The sequence below is a fragment of the Cannabis sativa genome, chromosome 5 (genome assembly GCF_029168945.1).
Source record: "Cannabis sativa cultivar Pink pepper isolate KNU-18-1 chromosome 5, ASM2916894v1, whole genome shotgun sequence".
Lineage (NCBI taxonomy): Eukaryota > Viridiplantae > Streptophyta > Magnoliopsida > Rosales > Cannabaceae > Cannabis > Cannabis sativa.
Window position 1 is genome coordinate 42,888,858 of NC_083605.1, and position 14,721 is coordinate 42,903,578.

The window sequence follows — 14,721 nt, forward strand, 5'->3', positions numbered from 1 at the left end:
CAATCTAAGTTTAGAATAGTTTCCTAGTATTAAACTAGAATTAATAATTAAGTTTCCTCTTTACTTAATGATTTATTTCTTGAATTTAATACATTTAATTAAATTGAAAATTTCAATATCTAAGTTGATTTTCATCATGATACTTTAATATTGTTATTTTCATGATATTTAATTAAAGTTGAAGATTATTTTAAGTTTGGAATCTTATTTCAGAATAACTTAAGTTTGAATAATTTTCAAAATATATTTTATTTTATTTTATTAATCATTTCCCAAAATTTCGAAATTGCATCACCTTAATGCAGAAATTTCGAATTTTATTTGAAAAATAGATTAAAGTTGAAAATTATTTATTTAATTTTGGACCAACTTAAATCAGTGACTTTTTCATTTAATGGTTAATTAAAATAAATGAACTAAAATATATAATAATTAGAAATTGAATTAATTAGTCCATGAAAGTCTAGATAGATATTATCACGATTTTTGCTTGAAGTATTTTTCTAGAGTATTTAATTAAATAGAAAATTAATATTTAAGTTGATTTTTTAATCATGATACTTAAATATTTGAAATTTTTCTTAGATATTTAATTAAATAGGGAAATTATATTTTTTGTTGAAAATTAATTTTTATTAATTTTGGGGCAACATAAAATTAGAGTAATTTTCCAGGATTTATTTTATTTTATTTTAAAGCATTTTCAAAAATGCAATACATATTTATAAAAAATTAAATTTGAAGTTGTAAATTAATTTAAATTAATTTTGAAACAACTTAAATTGAAGAATTTTCTAAATATTTATGGAAATTATTACTAAGATGGAAATAATTCACGTTATTTTCATATCCATCTAAGTATAATTTATAAATATTAAATTAAAATTTATATTTAGAATTTTTCATTCTAAATTGGAAATTTTAATTAAATAAATATATATTTAAAATAAATTGATTAAAATAAATATTAGAAGAAAATACAACCCTTCATTAAATAATGAGCTTTATTATTATAAGGATATTCGATCTCCATTGTTTGTTTTACATAGCTATTGTTTTAGTGAGTAATTCTCCCTAATGGAGGAACGTTCATTAGCAAGTTAGCACCGTTTAATCTCGAAAGATAAGTAATCTTGTAAGTTTTTTATATAGTTTATGACCACCCTAATGGTGCCGACTGTATAAGACTTGCAAGAATATGAAACAATGGTGGAAGCTCATAAGATAGAATAGCCTTGACTCTCGCCTAAACGGGACAACGCGGATTCACATCTTGATCGAATAAAAGGTTGCTAGAATGTTTGACATTTTAGATGAGCTGACAACTCTATTCAATGGATGGTAGCTTTGACTCTCGCCTAAACGGGACACTGATATCATTTTGTTGAAAACCCATGAAATTATTTAGGATTGTATGTTTTAGTATTTTCACTTGTCATTCCTACTTGCTATGTGCTTCATAATTTCTAAATTGTGTATGAATTTGTATTGAACCATGTTATTTTCTGTTATTAAATTGTAGTTTAATTTCGAATCTTCATTGTTGGTCTAACTTAGCTTGTTTTTCTAATGAGATAAATCCCTAATGGATTTTCACCATTAGACTAACATAATAGTGTTAGATCTCGAAAGATAAATATTGTATATGCAACATCTAATTTGTTCATCAATTGATGACACCTTAGACTAGTGTTTTACAATATGAAACAAGAAGATTGTATAAATAAGATTACTTTGACTCTCGCTAATCGGAGCATCGTTGGATTCTTATTTAAAACGAAATTATCCTAATTCCTCTTAGCTTATTCATTTCGAACTAGCTCAATAACATATCATTTGATGAATGGTCTATAAATCATAAAGTCATATTTTCTCTTAAGAGATTAAATGACGCATATGATTATATTCCCGGAATTCTATCCCAAATGATATAAATCCTCAATCTTAGATATCTCCTACTTGTATAGGCAAATCATAGAGTTAGATTAGTAGTGGTGGTCCAAGAAAGAGTTACTAATTATACAGTTACACTTTCACAAGTGTTTCATAACCATTTTCTTTCAATGGATTTAAACTGTATGAGTTTAGTATTTTGTGACCAGAATCCACTTGCACTCTTCTAAGAACTCTTTGATGTAACTAACCTAAGTCATCAAAAGATTCAACCACATATTTTATAAATCTATGGCATTTGTATCTTGTTCATAGTGGTTTTGACAAGATCATTCTATGCAAAGAGTTAATATTCCTATATCCACTGAAAGTAATTTCATCTCATTCGTAGATGGATGTACATTCAGGAGTGGATATGAGTTTTCGTTGTATTCTTAAAACGATCACTCTAGATTTTACCTTATGCAAAAGAAATTTGAAATGTTTGAAAAATTTCATGAATTTCTAGCAATGGTGAAGGTAAGTGGTTAAAGATCTTGCAAACTGATAGGGGTGGAGAAAAAGTTAGTAGATATGAAGTTCAAGATCATTAATTTGATTTTTGAATTATATCCAAACTTACCTCCCCAGAAATTCGAGTTGCATATTGATGATTAGTTACTAGTCGTTGCCTAAATCCTTCTATGGAAATAAAATTTCAGAATGATGCAATGGTTGTATACTTAATGTAAACAATTACTAGATTCATGGATGACCTAATCAAAGTCTCAAGAAAAGCTAGAATTTCTAACCTTGGTCTGCATGTTTGTTAGCTATTCTAAGTGATTAGGGGTGGAACATTGTAACGCCCTAATGTTGGGTTTTATGCCCTAAATAAAACTCATTTCAATATAATCAGATTTACTTATTAATATAGATCAGAAATAACATTTAATGTTACATGGTTCACATGATTTATTTCATGATTATATGTACATAATGTATAAATTCATCTGAAACCCTTTTCACATACTTGATCCTGTTTATTGTGCCGTCAACACATTGGAAAGTAAACATGACTATGTGAATAAAGTTTCCTAGATTTATCAGACATAGGGTTTTACTGATATGATAATCTACAACAAGAGTTTACTTGTATTTGGAGAAATACTATGTTCTTTCCAGAACATTGGTTAAAGTAAAGCTCAGGTTGGATGCATGGAGTATGCATCGGAAGGGACCGATATTGAACTTTGACTTAGATTTATTAAACTTACCGTAAAATCTATTCAAGTCAATATCGCCTAGTTGATCCTAGATCAAATGTTCTTAATCCTGTTATGATTAGGCTCAATCTTGAAAGGCTATTCGTGTTCTTTGATTTGTTAGTTAAGCCTACTTTTAGGTTAGGGTGAAACGTACTTTTTGGGAACACGGTAGTGCAATTGAGTGGGAGCGCTAGCATAAACATGGAATCTATAGCTTCTATCTGGCGAATAGTAAGCAAAGGATGATCACCTTCGAGCTTGACCAAACGAAAATAAATGGTTGAGATCTCATTTCACATAAGCTGAAATATCATTTATACGGGGTCAAGTGTTTTAAGGATAAAATACATAGTAGGGTTGTAACACCCTAACTACCTTAGGCGTATTACGTGATTTTTAAACGTACTGTGCAGCTCGTTGCTAATCAACGAGGTTTATGGAAAAACGTGATTAATTAAAATTTTGCTTTTTGATTAATCTTGTAAAACATATTACAAAAGACTCGGGATCCCGATTATAAAAATATTTACAAAAAGTTTAACTGTTTAACTATTACATCAAAATAAAAGTCGTCTAACGACAGTTACAAAAATCTCATCCTTGCTTTCCCGAGGATCGTACGCTCCAGGCCTAACCGCCCCGACATGTACAATCTCATAAGCTCGCTCACGGTCCATCAGCTACAGCCTTGCCTTTACCTACACATGAAAATAAACTGTGAGTCGACAGACTCAGCAAGAAAAGCATAATAATATCATACATAATACTAACTGCCGTGTCCAACACGATACTGAGTCCCGCTACTGCCATGTCCAACATGGTACTGAGCCACTACTGCCATGTCCAACATGGTATTGAGTTCTAAACGTTCATAGGGACGGTACTATTGACACGTAACAACCTGATCGGTCGAACCGGTCATACTCCGGCTGCTGGTCATACTCCAGCCTGTACCGACGTGTTACTATATCCTCCTGATCGGTCGAACCGGTCATACTCCGGCTGCTGGTCATACTCCAGCCTGTACCGACGGGATACGTCAATAGCACGGAACCACCAACCAAGTGTCAGCCTGATCGGTCAAACCGGTCATACTCCGGCTTGGTCATACTCCGGCTTTGTCTCAGAAGCGTGACAGGGTTGGATGGTTCGAAGCCTAAATACATAACTAATGTAATCTAGCAGGCTTCCTACATGCACGCTAAACATGTAATCTACATATGCATACTGTTATACTAATCTTACCTGGATTCCGATTTCAGGTGTGCCGGGAAAAGAGGCAAGTTATGCCCTAGATTTACAGGACCTTTCGAGATTCTCGAGAAGATAGGTCAAGTGGCGTATCGGTTAGCATTGCCTCCAGCCTTATCAGCAGTGCACAACGTATTCCATGTCTCAATGTTGAGAAAATACGTTTCAGACCCCTCTCATATACTCAGTTATGAGAGTCTTCAACTTCAGCCAGACATGTCATATGAGGAACAACCAGTGCAGATCCTGGATAGAAAGGATAAAGTCCTTCGGAATAAGACCATAGCATTGGTCAAGGTTCTCTGGAGAAACAGCAAGGTGGAGGAAGCCACCTGGGAGCTAGAGTCAGATATGAGAGCTCAATATCCAGAGTTATTCAGGTTAGATTTCGGGGACGAAATCCTTTTAAGGGGGGAATAGTTGTAAAGCCCGCTTAGTTAATTTGGAAATTAGCAGTTGTTTATGTTTATTTATGAAATTATTTATAGCTATTTAAATAATTTATTACCGTTATTTATGGAATTCAGAAATGCATGATTATGTCATCAGTAATTTTTATATTTTGCATTTCCGGTGTCCGGTATTTTGGAACTCGGCGTTTGGCTCAGTAGAAATCACAACTTAGTATGTTAGTAATTTGGGGACGGGTTTTAGACATTGGGAATGTCGGGAATGGCCGGGAATTTAGAATTTCCCAAAAATACCCCTTTAGTATGATTTATGTGATTTTATGGTGGAGGGGCAAAATGGTCTTTTGCCCCAATGACTTTTTGTCTTTTAGTGACTTTTATTTGAAAATGAAATGTTTATTTTGATTACTTGTTGGCTGAAATGATTTTAGATTAAGTGGCTTTATTCACTATTTGACTTTACAAAACATAACACTTAGAAAAATTTACAAACTTTCAACTCTCTCTCTCTCTTTTCCTCTCTCTCTCTCTCGGCTGTGCATGTGGGTGCTAAGGGGGGGATTTTTGCTTTGATTTCTTAGTGGATTCTCATCCAAAGCCAAGCAATCTTCAAGCTAGGTTAGCTCTTTGGTTTTCTCTTGAACTTTATTGAAATTTTGATGAAAATGTGATAATTCTTGCATGATTTATAGTTGCTGTTGCTGCTGTGGTTTTGTGTTAATTTATGTGGTTTAAAGCATGTTATTTGAAGTTAAATTGGGCTGTGTTGAAGCATGTAAGATAGGTTATGCAAAGCTTTAAGTTTTTTATGTAAAAATATGTGATTTTTGAGGGAAAATGTTATATTTTGTTGCTGTGTTGTTGAGGATGTTTGCTTGAGTTTCCAGAGGTTATTTTGAGCTTGATTATGTAGAATTAAGTTGGTTTGATTGCATGTTTAGGTGTTTTTGCTCAAGTTTGAGTTTAGAACTCAAGCTTGAGCTCCAATGGCATTTTTCATGTTTGAGGTTTCTGGGTGGTTTTGATGCCTTGGATTTGTTCTAGGGATGGTTTAGAACAGGTCTGGAAAGTTTGGGACCAATTGGGGTTGCATTGGTCGAGTTATGAGAATTTTAGTTGGCTGCCTGCGAGGAACCGGAATTCCGGTTGTGCATCCGGAATTCCGGATGAGGGTTCAGTAATTCCCAGAACCGGAATTCCGGTTGGGCAACCGGTCTGCCGGTTGGGGAATTTTTCCGAACCCTAGTTTTCCTCGTTTTTAGGTTTTTAGGGGTATTGCCATGCTTTTTATCGATAGGGAAACTTTTAGTTCCAAGTTTTAGTCCCCGGGAAGTGATTTAGCGTGTCACTTATAGCGTTGTGATTTTTATGGTTTAGGAGCCAGTAATCCGCCGCTCAGCTTGATTCCGGTCAGTTGGCCGGCACACAAATCGGAATCCGTGTAAGATTAGTATAACGGTATGCATATGTAGATTACATGTTTAGCGTGCATGTAGGAAGCACTGCTAGATTACATTAGTTATGTATTTAGGCTTCGAACCATCCAACCCTGTCACGTCGGTACGAAATTTGGAGTATGACCAGCGGCGGAGTATGACCGGTTTGGCCGTCAGTCGACACTTGGTTGGTGGTTCCGTGCTATTGACGTATCCCGTCGGTACAGGCTGGAGTATGACCAGCAGCCGGAGTATGACCGGTTCGACCGATCAGGAGGATATAGTAACACGTCGGTACAGGCTGGAGTATGACCCGGCCAGGTCGGAGTATGACCGGTTCGACCGATCAGGTTGTTACGTGTCAATAGTACCGTCCCTATGAACGTTCAGAACTCAGTACCATGTTGGACATGGCAGTAGTGGCTCAGTACCATGTTGGACATGGCAGTAGCGGGACTCAGTATCGTGTTGGACACGACAGTTAGTATTATGTATGATATTATTATGCTTTTCTTGCTGAGTCTGTCGACTCACAGTTTATGTTCATGTGTAGGTAAAGGCAAGGCTGTAGCTGATGGACCGTGAGCGAGCTTATGAGATTGTACATGTCGGGGCGGTTAGGCCTGGAGCGTACGATCCTCGGGACAGCAAGGCTGAGACTTTTGTAACTGTCGTTAGACGACTTTTATTTTGATGTAATAGTTAAACAGTTAAACTTTTTGTAAATATTTTTATAATCGGGATCCCGAGTCTTTTGTAATATGTTTTACAAGATTAATCAAAAAGCAAAATTTTAATTAATCACGTTTTTCCATAAACCTCGTTGATTAGCAACGAGCTGCACAGTACGTTTAAAAATCACGTAATACGCCTAAGGTAGTTAGGGTGTTACGGTAATCTAATCCCTTTACTGTGTAGATCATTCATATAGAGGATCATTGATCAAATTAGGATTATAACAATGGATAACTAATGATGTGTCTATATGCTGGAACATATAGAGCATTCTATATACTGAGAGTGCAATTCTAAGTTCTATGCGTGGATTCAACGAAGAATTAATAAGTTAGTGAATTTTAGTGCTAAATTCTTGATTTACTTATTGGAAGCTCGATTATATAGACCCATGGTCCCCCCACTAGTTGAGATAATATTGCTTGTAAGACTCATGTAATTGGTTTTGATTAATCAATTATAATTCTCAAATTAGACTATGTCTATTTGTGAAATTTTCACTAAGTAAGGGGGAAATTGTAAAGAAAGAGTTTTAGGGGCATATTTGTTAATTATAATACTTTGTATGGTTCAATTAATAAATACGATAAATGACAATATTATTTAATAATTATTTATAGTTATTAAATAGTTAGAATTGGCATTTAAATGGTTGAATTAGAAAATTGGCGTTTTTGAGAAAATCAGATGCAGAAAAGATAAAACTGCAAAATTGCAAAAAGTGAGGCCCAAATCCACTTGTATAGGGCCAGCCACTTTTGTAGGAAATTTAAACTGATTTTTTCATTATTTTAATGCCAAATAATTCAAACCTAACCCTAGTGGAATGCTATAAATAGATAGTGAAGGCTTCAGGAAAATTACACTTAATTTTCTATTTTTTTTCTTCAGAGAAAAATCTGAGCCTTTCTCTCTCCCTATCTTTAGCTGCCACTTCTTCTTTCTCTTCCCTCTTGAATTTCTAAATCTTTAGTGTATGAGTAGTGCCCACACACAGCAAGTGATACCTCAATCATAGTGAGGAAGATCGTGAAGAAAGATCATCAGCAAAGGAGTTTCAGCATCAAAGATTCAGAGAAAGAGATCCAGGTTCAGATATTGATAATGCTCTGCTACAGAAAGGAATCAAGGGCTAGATATCTGAACGGAAGGAGTCATATTATTCCGCTGCACCCAATGTAAGGTTTCCTAAACTTTATATGTGTTTAATTTATCGTTTTAGAAAGTTCTTATTTAGGATGTTAATAAACATACTTGTGAGTAGATCTAAGATCCTGGTAAAATAATTTCCAATAACTGGCCTCAGAGCCATGGTAATTGATTTACTTGCAAGAAATTGGGACTTTAAAACGATTGTTTGTATGTTTTTGGATGGTATCATGTTGTATTGAGTGTTATTTGATGATTGATTGGTGTTTGTAAATTTTCGTGAAAAATAATTGCGATTCTGTTTCTGGAATTATTTTTATTGGATACTATGGAAAAAATTAAGCAAGTTAGCCTTTTACAGAACTCAATTTCGATTTTATTTGAATTAGTTATGAATTTTGAAGATTTGAAAAAATCGGGGCTGTGTTGATATTTTCATGCGATCGCAAATCTGTCCGTATAGTTCACAATTTTTTCGTTTTTCTTCGATTTTTCATGCTTTTTCATGGAATTAACTTCCGATTTTTGGTATAGTTTTGTATTTATACTATTACTATTCCTAATTCAATTCTAATTATCATTTTGAATTAATTTAATATTTTTTAAATTTAATTCAAGATATTAGTGTAATTTGAATTTGAATAGAATTAGTATCTATCTTCTTGCTTAAAAAATCTATCTTATTTTAAATTTTGATTATATCTTATCTTATTTTAAATTTAAAAATAAGATATTTATAATCATGTAATTTTTAAATGATATAAGATATTTTGCTAATTTTTTTAAATTTTGTTATTTTATTTATTTAAATTACAATTAAAATTTGAAAAAGATATTTATTTATCTTTTCTAATTTTTTATTTAATTTTTATTTATAAAATAACATTTAAAATTTAAAAGTAGTTAGCAAATTTTTGAAATGATATTTAGGTTGGTTGAAACCTAATTTTTCAAAAATTGTAGGTTTAATTTTAAATTTAAATTTTTTAAAAAATTTCAAATTTTTCAAATTTTTTTTTAAATTTTTCGAAAAATTATTTTTTATTTAATTAATTATTTTCGAAATTAAATATTTAATTTAAAATTAAATAAATCCTACATCCAACTATCCAACTAACCTTGTTGCAGGAGTATGTGTTTTAGCTTATGTGTAAGTTTTCAAAACCTATTATTACTTGATTGCAAATAGCCATGGTTACTTTTTGCCAGATCTAATGATCTGATGGCTCCCTTGGTCAAGATAATAATTTGTAACAGGTATATTTACAATCTTCTTTCATCTGTGTATGACCTAGCAACATGATAGAACCCATCCAAAGTGTGCCTGTGTGAGCCTATGTGTTTAATTTTATGATAGATGCATATAGGTTGTTGTTGCTAAAATAAATTATCATAGTTTTTGCTAGAATTTATTTAGGCCCATTTAGTTTTTGGGCCTATTCAATTAATAACAGTTGTTCTTATTAAGGTTAAATTCCTCTCTTTTGGGCCTTGTGTGAGAGTTGGGAGCCATAGAAGTGGGTACGACATACTGAACCCAGTACCCCCTCACATGAACCACCCCAATTGTGAAGGCCCATTTGCCTGATTTGAACAACTGTACTAGGTTAATTACACTAGTTTAACCTAATAAAATTGATTAGCAACATAATTAATTTCATTTATTTTGAAATTAATTTAAGAAAATTATAGTTTAAAGAATTTTTTATTCTAAGCTAAACTATATGTATTTTCTTGTATTTAATTACATATAGAATTATAACCATCTAGATTCTTTCTGGAACTTAATTTAAATTTTTCATTAAATATTCTTATTTAAGTTGATATTTAGTTATCTACAACTAACCAACTTAAATCTGAATATCTTTTGAATTTCAAATTTCAAAATTAAGTTGAGGAATTTTAGGCATTGGTTATTAAGATTCTTTAGATATTTTTTAAGTTAATATCTTTTCGAATATTAACTTAAAATGGAATATTTTCAAATTAAGTGGTTACAACTTAATTTTTGATATTAAATTAAATTTAAATTTGAAAAATATTTAAGTTCTAGATTTTTTCTAATACAACTTAAATTAGATATTTTTTTTTCAAATTTTGTGGAAAAGATACTTAGTCAAATAAGATATTTTCTAGATAGTTATTTCTAGACTACTTATTATTTCTAATATTAAATAGGAAAATATTATACATTGTGAAATTAATTATTTATATAATTAATTTTGTTACAATTTATTTTAAGTATATTTTTCCTAGTATTAAACTAGAGACTAATAATTAAGCCTTCTCTACACTTAATTATTTATTTCTTGAATTTAATACATTTAATTAATTTGAAAATTGAATATCTAAGTTGATTTTTATCATCATACTTAAATATTTCTTTTTCATGACATTTAATTAAATAGAAAATTATTTTTAGTTGAAATTTATTTTTTCAACTAAATTTAAATAATTTTCAAAATATATTTTTTCTTTATTTTATTAATCAATTTTCGAAATTGCATTTCTTAAATGCTAGAATTTTGAATTTTATCTTGAAAAATAGATTAAGTTGTAAATTAATTATTTATTTTAATTAATTCTTGGATCAACTTAAATCAATGATTTTTTCATTTATTGATTAATTTAAAATAAATTGAATTAAAGTATATTATTAGAAATTGAATTAATTAGTCAAAGGAAAATCTAGATAAATGATATTTTTGCTTGAAGTATTTTTCTAGTGTATTTAATTAAATAGAAAATTAATATTTAAGTTGATTTTCATCATCATACTTAAATATTTGAAATTTTTCTTATATATTTAATTAAATAAGAAAATTATAATTTTTGTTGTAAATTAATTTTATTAATTAATTTTGGGCCAACATTAAATTAGAATAATTTTTCCAGGATTAATTTTTTATTTTAACATGCATTTTCGAAAATTGTATTCTTAAATACTTTAATTTTTCGAAATGCAATATATATTTATAGAAAATTAAATTTGAGTTGTAAATTAATTTATATTAATTTTGTAACAACTTAAATTGAATATTTTTCTAAATATTTATTGGAAATTATTACTAAGATGGAAATAATTCATGTTATTTTTATATCCATCTAAGTAAAATTTATAAATATTAAATTAAAATTTATATTTAGAATTTTTCATTCTAAATTGGAAATTTTAAATAAATATATATTTAAAATAAATAAATTAAATAAAGAGAATCAAAGAAAATACAACTTACTTTAAATAATGAGCTTGATTATTATTAAGATATTCGATCTCCATTGTTGGTCTTACAAAAGTTAAATGTTTTCAATATAACCTCGAGACGCTAGACTTCGTCCCCCTATGGATGGTTATTCGTTGGACGCATTTAACACCGTAAGATTTCATTTGATAAGTGTTTTGTGAGTTTTCGTCTCTATTTAGACTCTCCCCTACGGTGACTACTTAGAGATAAACTCATAAAACATGAAACAATGGTAGAAGCTCATAAAATGAGAATCACCTTGACTCTCGCCTACCGGGACAACGTTGGATTCTTATTTTGATCGAATAAAAGGTTGCTAGAATGGTTTCTATTTTAGATGAGCTGACAACTCTATTCAATAAATGATGCTTTGACTCTCGCCTAGGGACACTTTGTATCGGTTGTTGAAAACCTTGGAAATTATTTAGGATTGTATGTTTTAGTATTTTCACTAGTCATTCCTACTTGCTATATGTTTATAATTTCTGAATTGTGTATGAATTTATATTGAACCATGTTATTTTCTGTTATTAAGTTGTAGTTTAATTTCGAATCTTCATTGTTGGTCTAACTTGGCTTGTTTATCTAATGAGATAAATCCCTAGTGGATTTTCACCATTAGACATACATAATAGTGTTAGATCTCGAAAGATAAATATTGTATATGCGACATCTAGCTGCTCATCAATTGATGACACCTTAGACTAGTATTTTTACAATATGAAACAAGAAGATTACATAAATAAGATTACTTTGTCTTTCGCTAATCGAAGCACCGTTGGATTCTTATTTATAAACGAAATTATCCTAATTCCTTTTAGCTAATTCATTTCAAATTAGCTTCAAAACATATCATTGGATGAATGGTCTATAAATCATTTCATGTCATTCTATATTTTCTCTTAAGAAATTAAATGACGCATATGATTATAATCCCGAAATTCTATTCCCAATTGATATAAATTCTCAATCTTAGAAATCTCCTACTTGTATGGGCAAATCTGACTTAGAGTTAGTATTAGTAGTGGTGGTCCAAGAAAGAATTACTCATTATATTTGGTTGAATTTAAGTCTTTGACTTTAATTTTAGAATCCAAACAGAAATTTTCTTATATTTCTAATTCCAGATACAATACAGTTACACTTTCTCAAGTGTTTAATATCCATCTTTTATTAATGGATTCAAACTGTATGGAATATGAGTTAGGTATTCTGTGACCAGGATCCACTTGCACTATTCTAAGAACTCTTTGATGTAACTAAACCTATGTCATCATAGACACTACCACATTTTTTTTTAATCTATGGCATTTGTATCTTGTTCATAGTGGATTTGACAAGATCAATCTCTGCAAAGAGCTAATATGCCTATATCTACTGAAAGTAGTTCATCTCATTCGCAGATGGATGTACATTCAGGGGTGGATATGAGTTTTTCGTTGTATTCTTAAAACGATAACTCTAGATTATACCTTTTAGCAAGAAATTTGAAATGTTTGAAAAATTTCATTAATTTCTAGCAATGGTTAAAACCATTAAGGTAAGTGGTTAAAGATCTTGCGAACTGATAGGGGTGGAGAAATAGTTAGTAGATATGCAGTTCAAAGATCATTAAATTGATTTTTGAATTATATCCAAACTTACCTCCCCAGAAATTTCGAGTTGCATATTGATGATTAGTTACTAGTCGTTGCCTAAATCCTTCTATGGTAATACAATTTCAGAATGATGTAATGGTTGGGTACTTAATGTAAATCATTACTAGATTCATGGATGACCTAATCAAAATCTTAAGAAAAGCTAGAACTGTTAACCATGGTTTGTTAGCTATTCTAAGTGATTAGGGGTGGACCATCCCATTGTCAATAGATAAGAAAGTGTTTGTTCAAACAAATACTACTTTTCTAAGAAAAGGACTAAGTCTGAAAAACAAGTAGCAAATAAAGGAGATATTTAATTCTTGACTCCAAAAGTGTTCTATCATCTTATATAACATATGATGATCCCACTGCCTCTGTTGTCTTGTCACAACCGAAGAGATCAATACCATTTAGTTTTCTTAGACATAATTCACGGTGCCTTGTCGTAGTAGGAGAGTTTCTAGGAACTCACCTTCTTATGACTTGGGAGACACTAGTGATTAAAATCCATTGTGAGTTTAAACAAGTAATGGATTGTCAAGATAAGAAACTAAGAAGAAAGCCAATAGAACTATGGTTTAATCCATTCACATGGAGTAACCTAAAGTTTTCTATTACAAGGACATAAAAGGAAATTTTCGTTTATAAGTCTATTCAATGGACTTAACAAACTTCCTGTTCCTAGTATTATAGGTTTGAGTTTATCTAAACCTATGGCTTGTGGTATACCTGGTAATTACTTACTCTAATGCAAGCAACTTACTTTAGTAAGATGCTGAAGCATTTTCTTTCTAATGGCAATCTATAGAAGCTTCACAACTTCTTAGGTATAGATTTTATTTATCTAAGGAAAAGTCTTAACTATTCCAGAAAAGATAAAGCCATGAAAGAATTTCTTATATCAACAGTGAGAGGTCTTAGATATGCTTTTGTATGCCTTAGACCAGACACCTACTGTTGAGTGGGAGTAATGAGTAGGTATCAGATTAATCCAGGAGAAGAACATTGGAAGACAATCAAGTAAATCCTAAGATTAAGAAGAGGAACTATATGTTAGTCTATAAGAGTGTGTTTAAAACTCTTAGCCTACACCACATCAGATTTCGAAATTTGCCTATGTGCTAGTAAATATTTCTGATAAGATGGTGGTTACTCTGGGGGTGGAATAGTGATTTTGGAGAAGTGTAAAAACCTATCTGAAGTCTCTAGGTCTACCAGAGAGGGACTGAATGTTAAGGTTGCAGGAAAGGTACTTATTCAGTCTAAGGAAAGTTCTATACATTTTTGGCATCATTCCAAATTGCCTTAAACTACTAGTGTTAATTTCCTGATTAACCAAAAGTAGTTGCCAAAGATATAGAATCCAGTATCCCAAGAGAGTAGACATATAGAGAGGAATTTCACATTATCAATGATTTTGTGATTAAAGGAAGAGTAATAGTGGAGAAAAGGTTGTGGTTAATTCAACCTTTCAGATCCTATTACGAGGAGTTTACTACTACTACACTTGATTTGTATATCAAGGTGTTGAGATTATTTGAAACACACTTTTTGTTTTATATTAGTGCAAGTGGGAGTTTGTTGGGTTTTATGCCCTAAATAAAACTCATTTCAATATAATCAGATTTACTTATTAATATAGATCAGAAATAACATTTAATGTTACATGGTTCACATGATTTATTTCATGATTATATGTACATAATGTATAAATT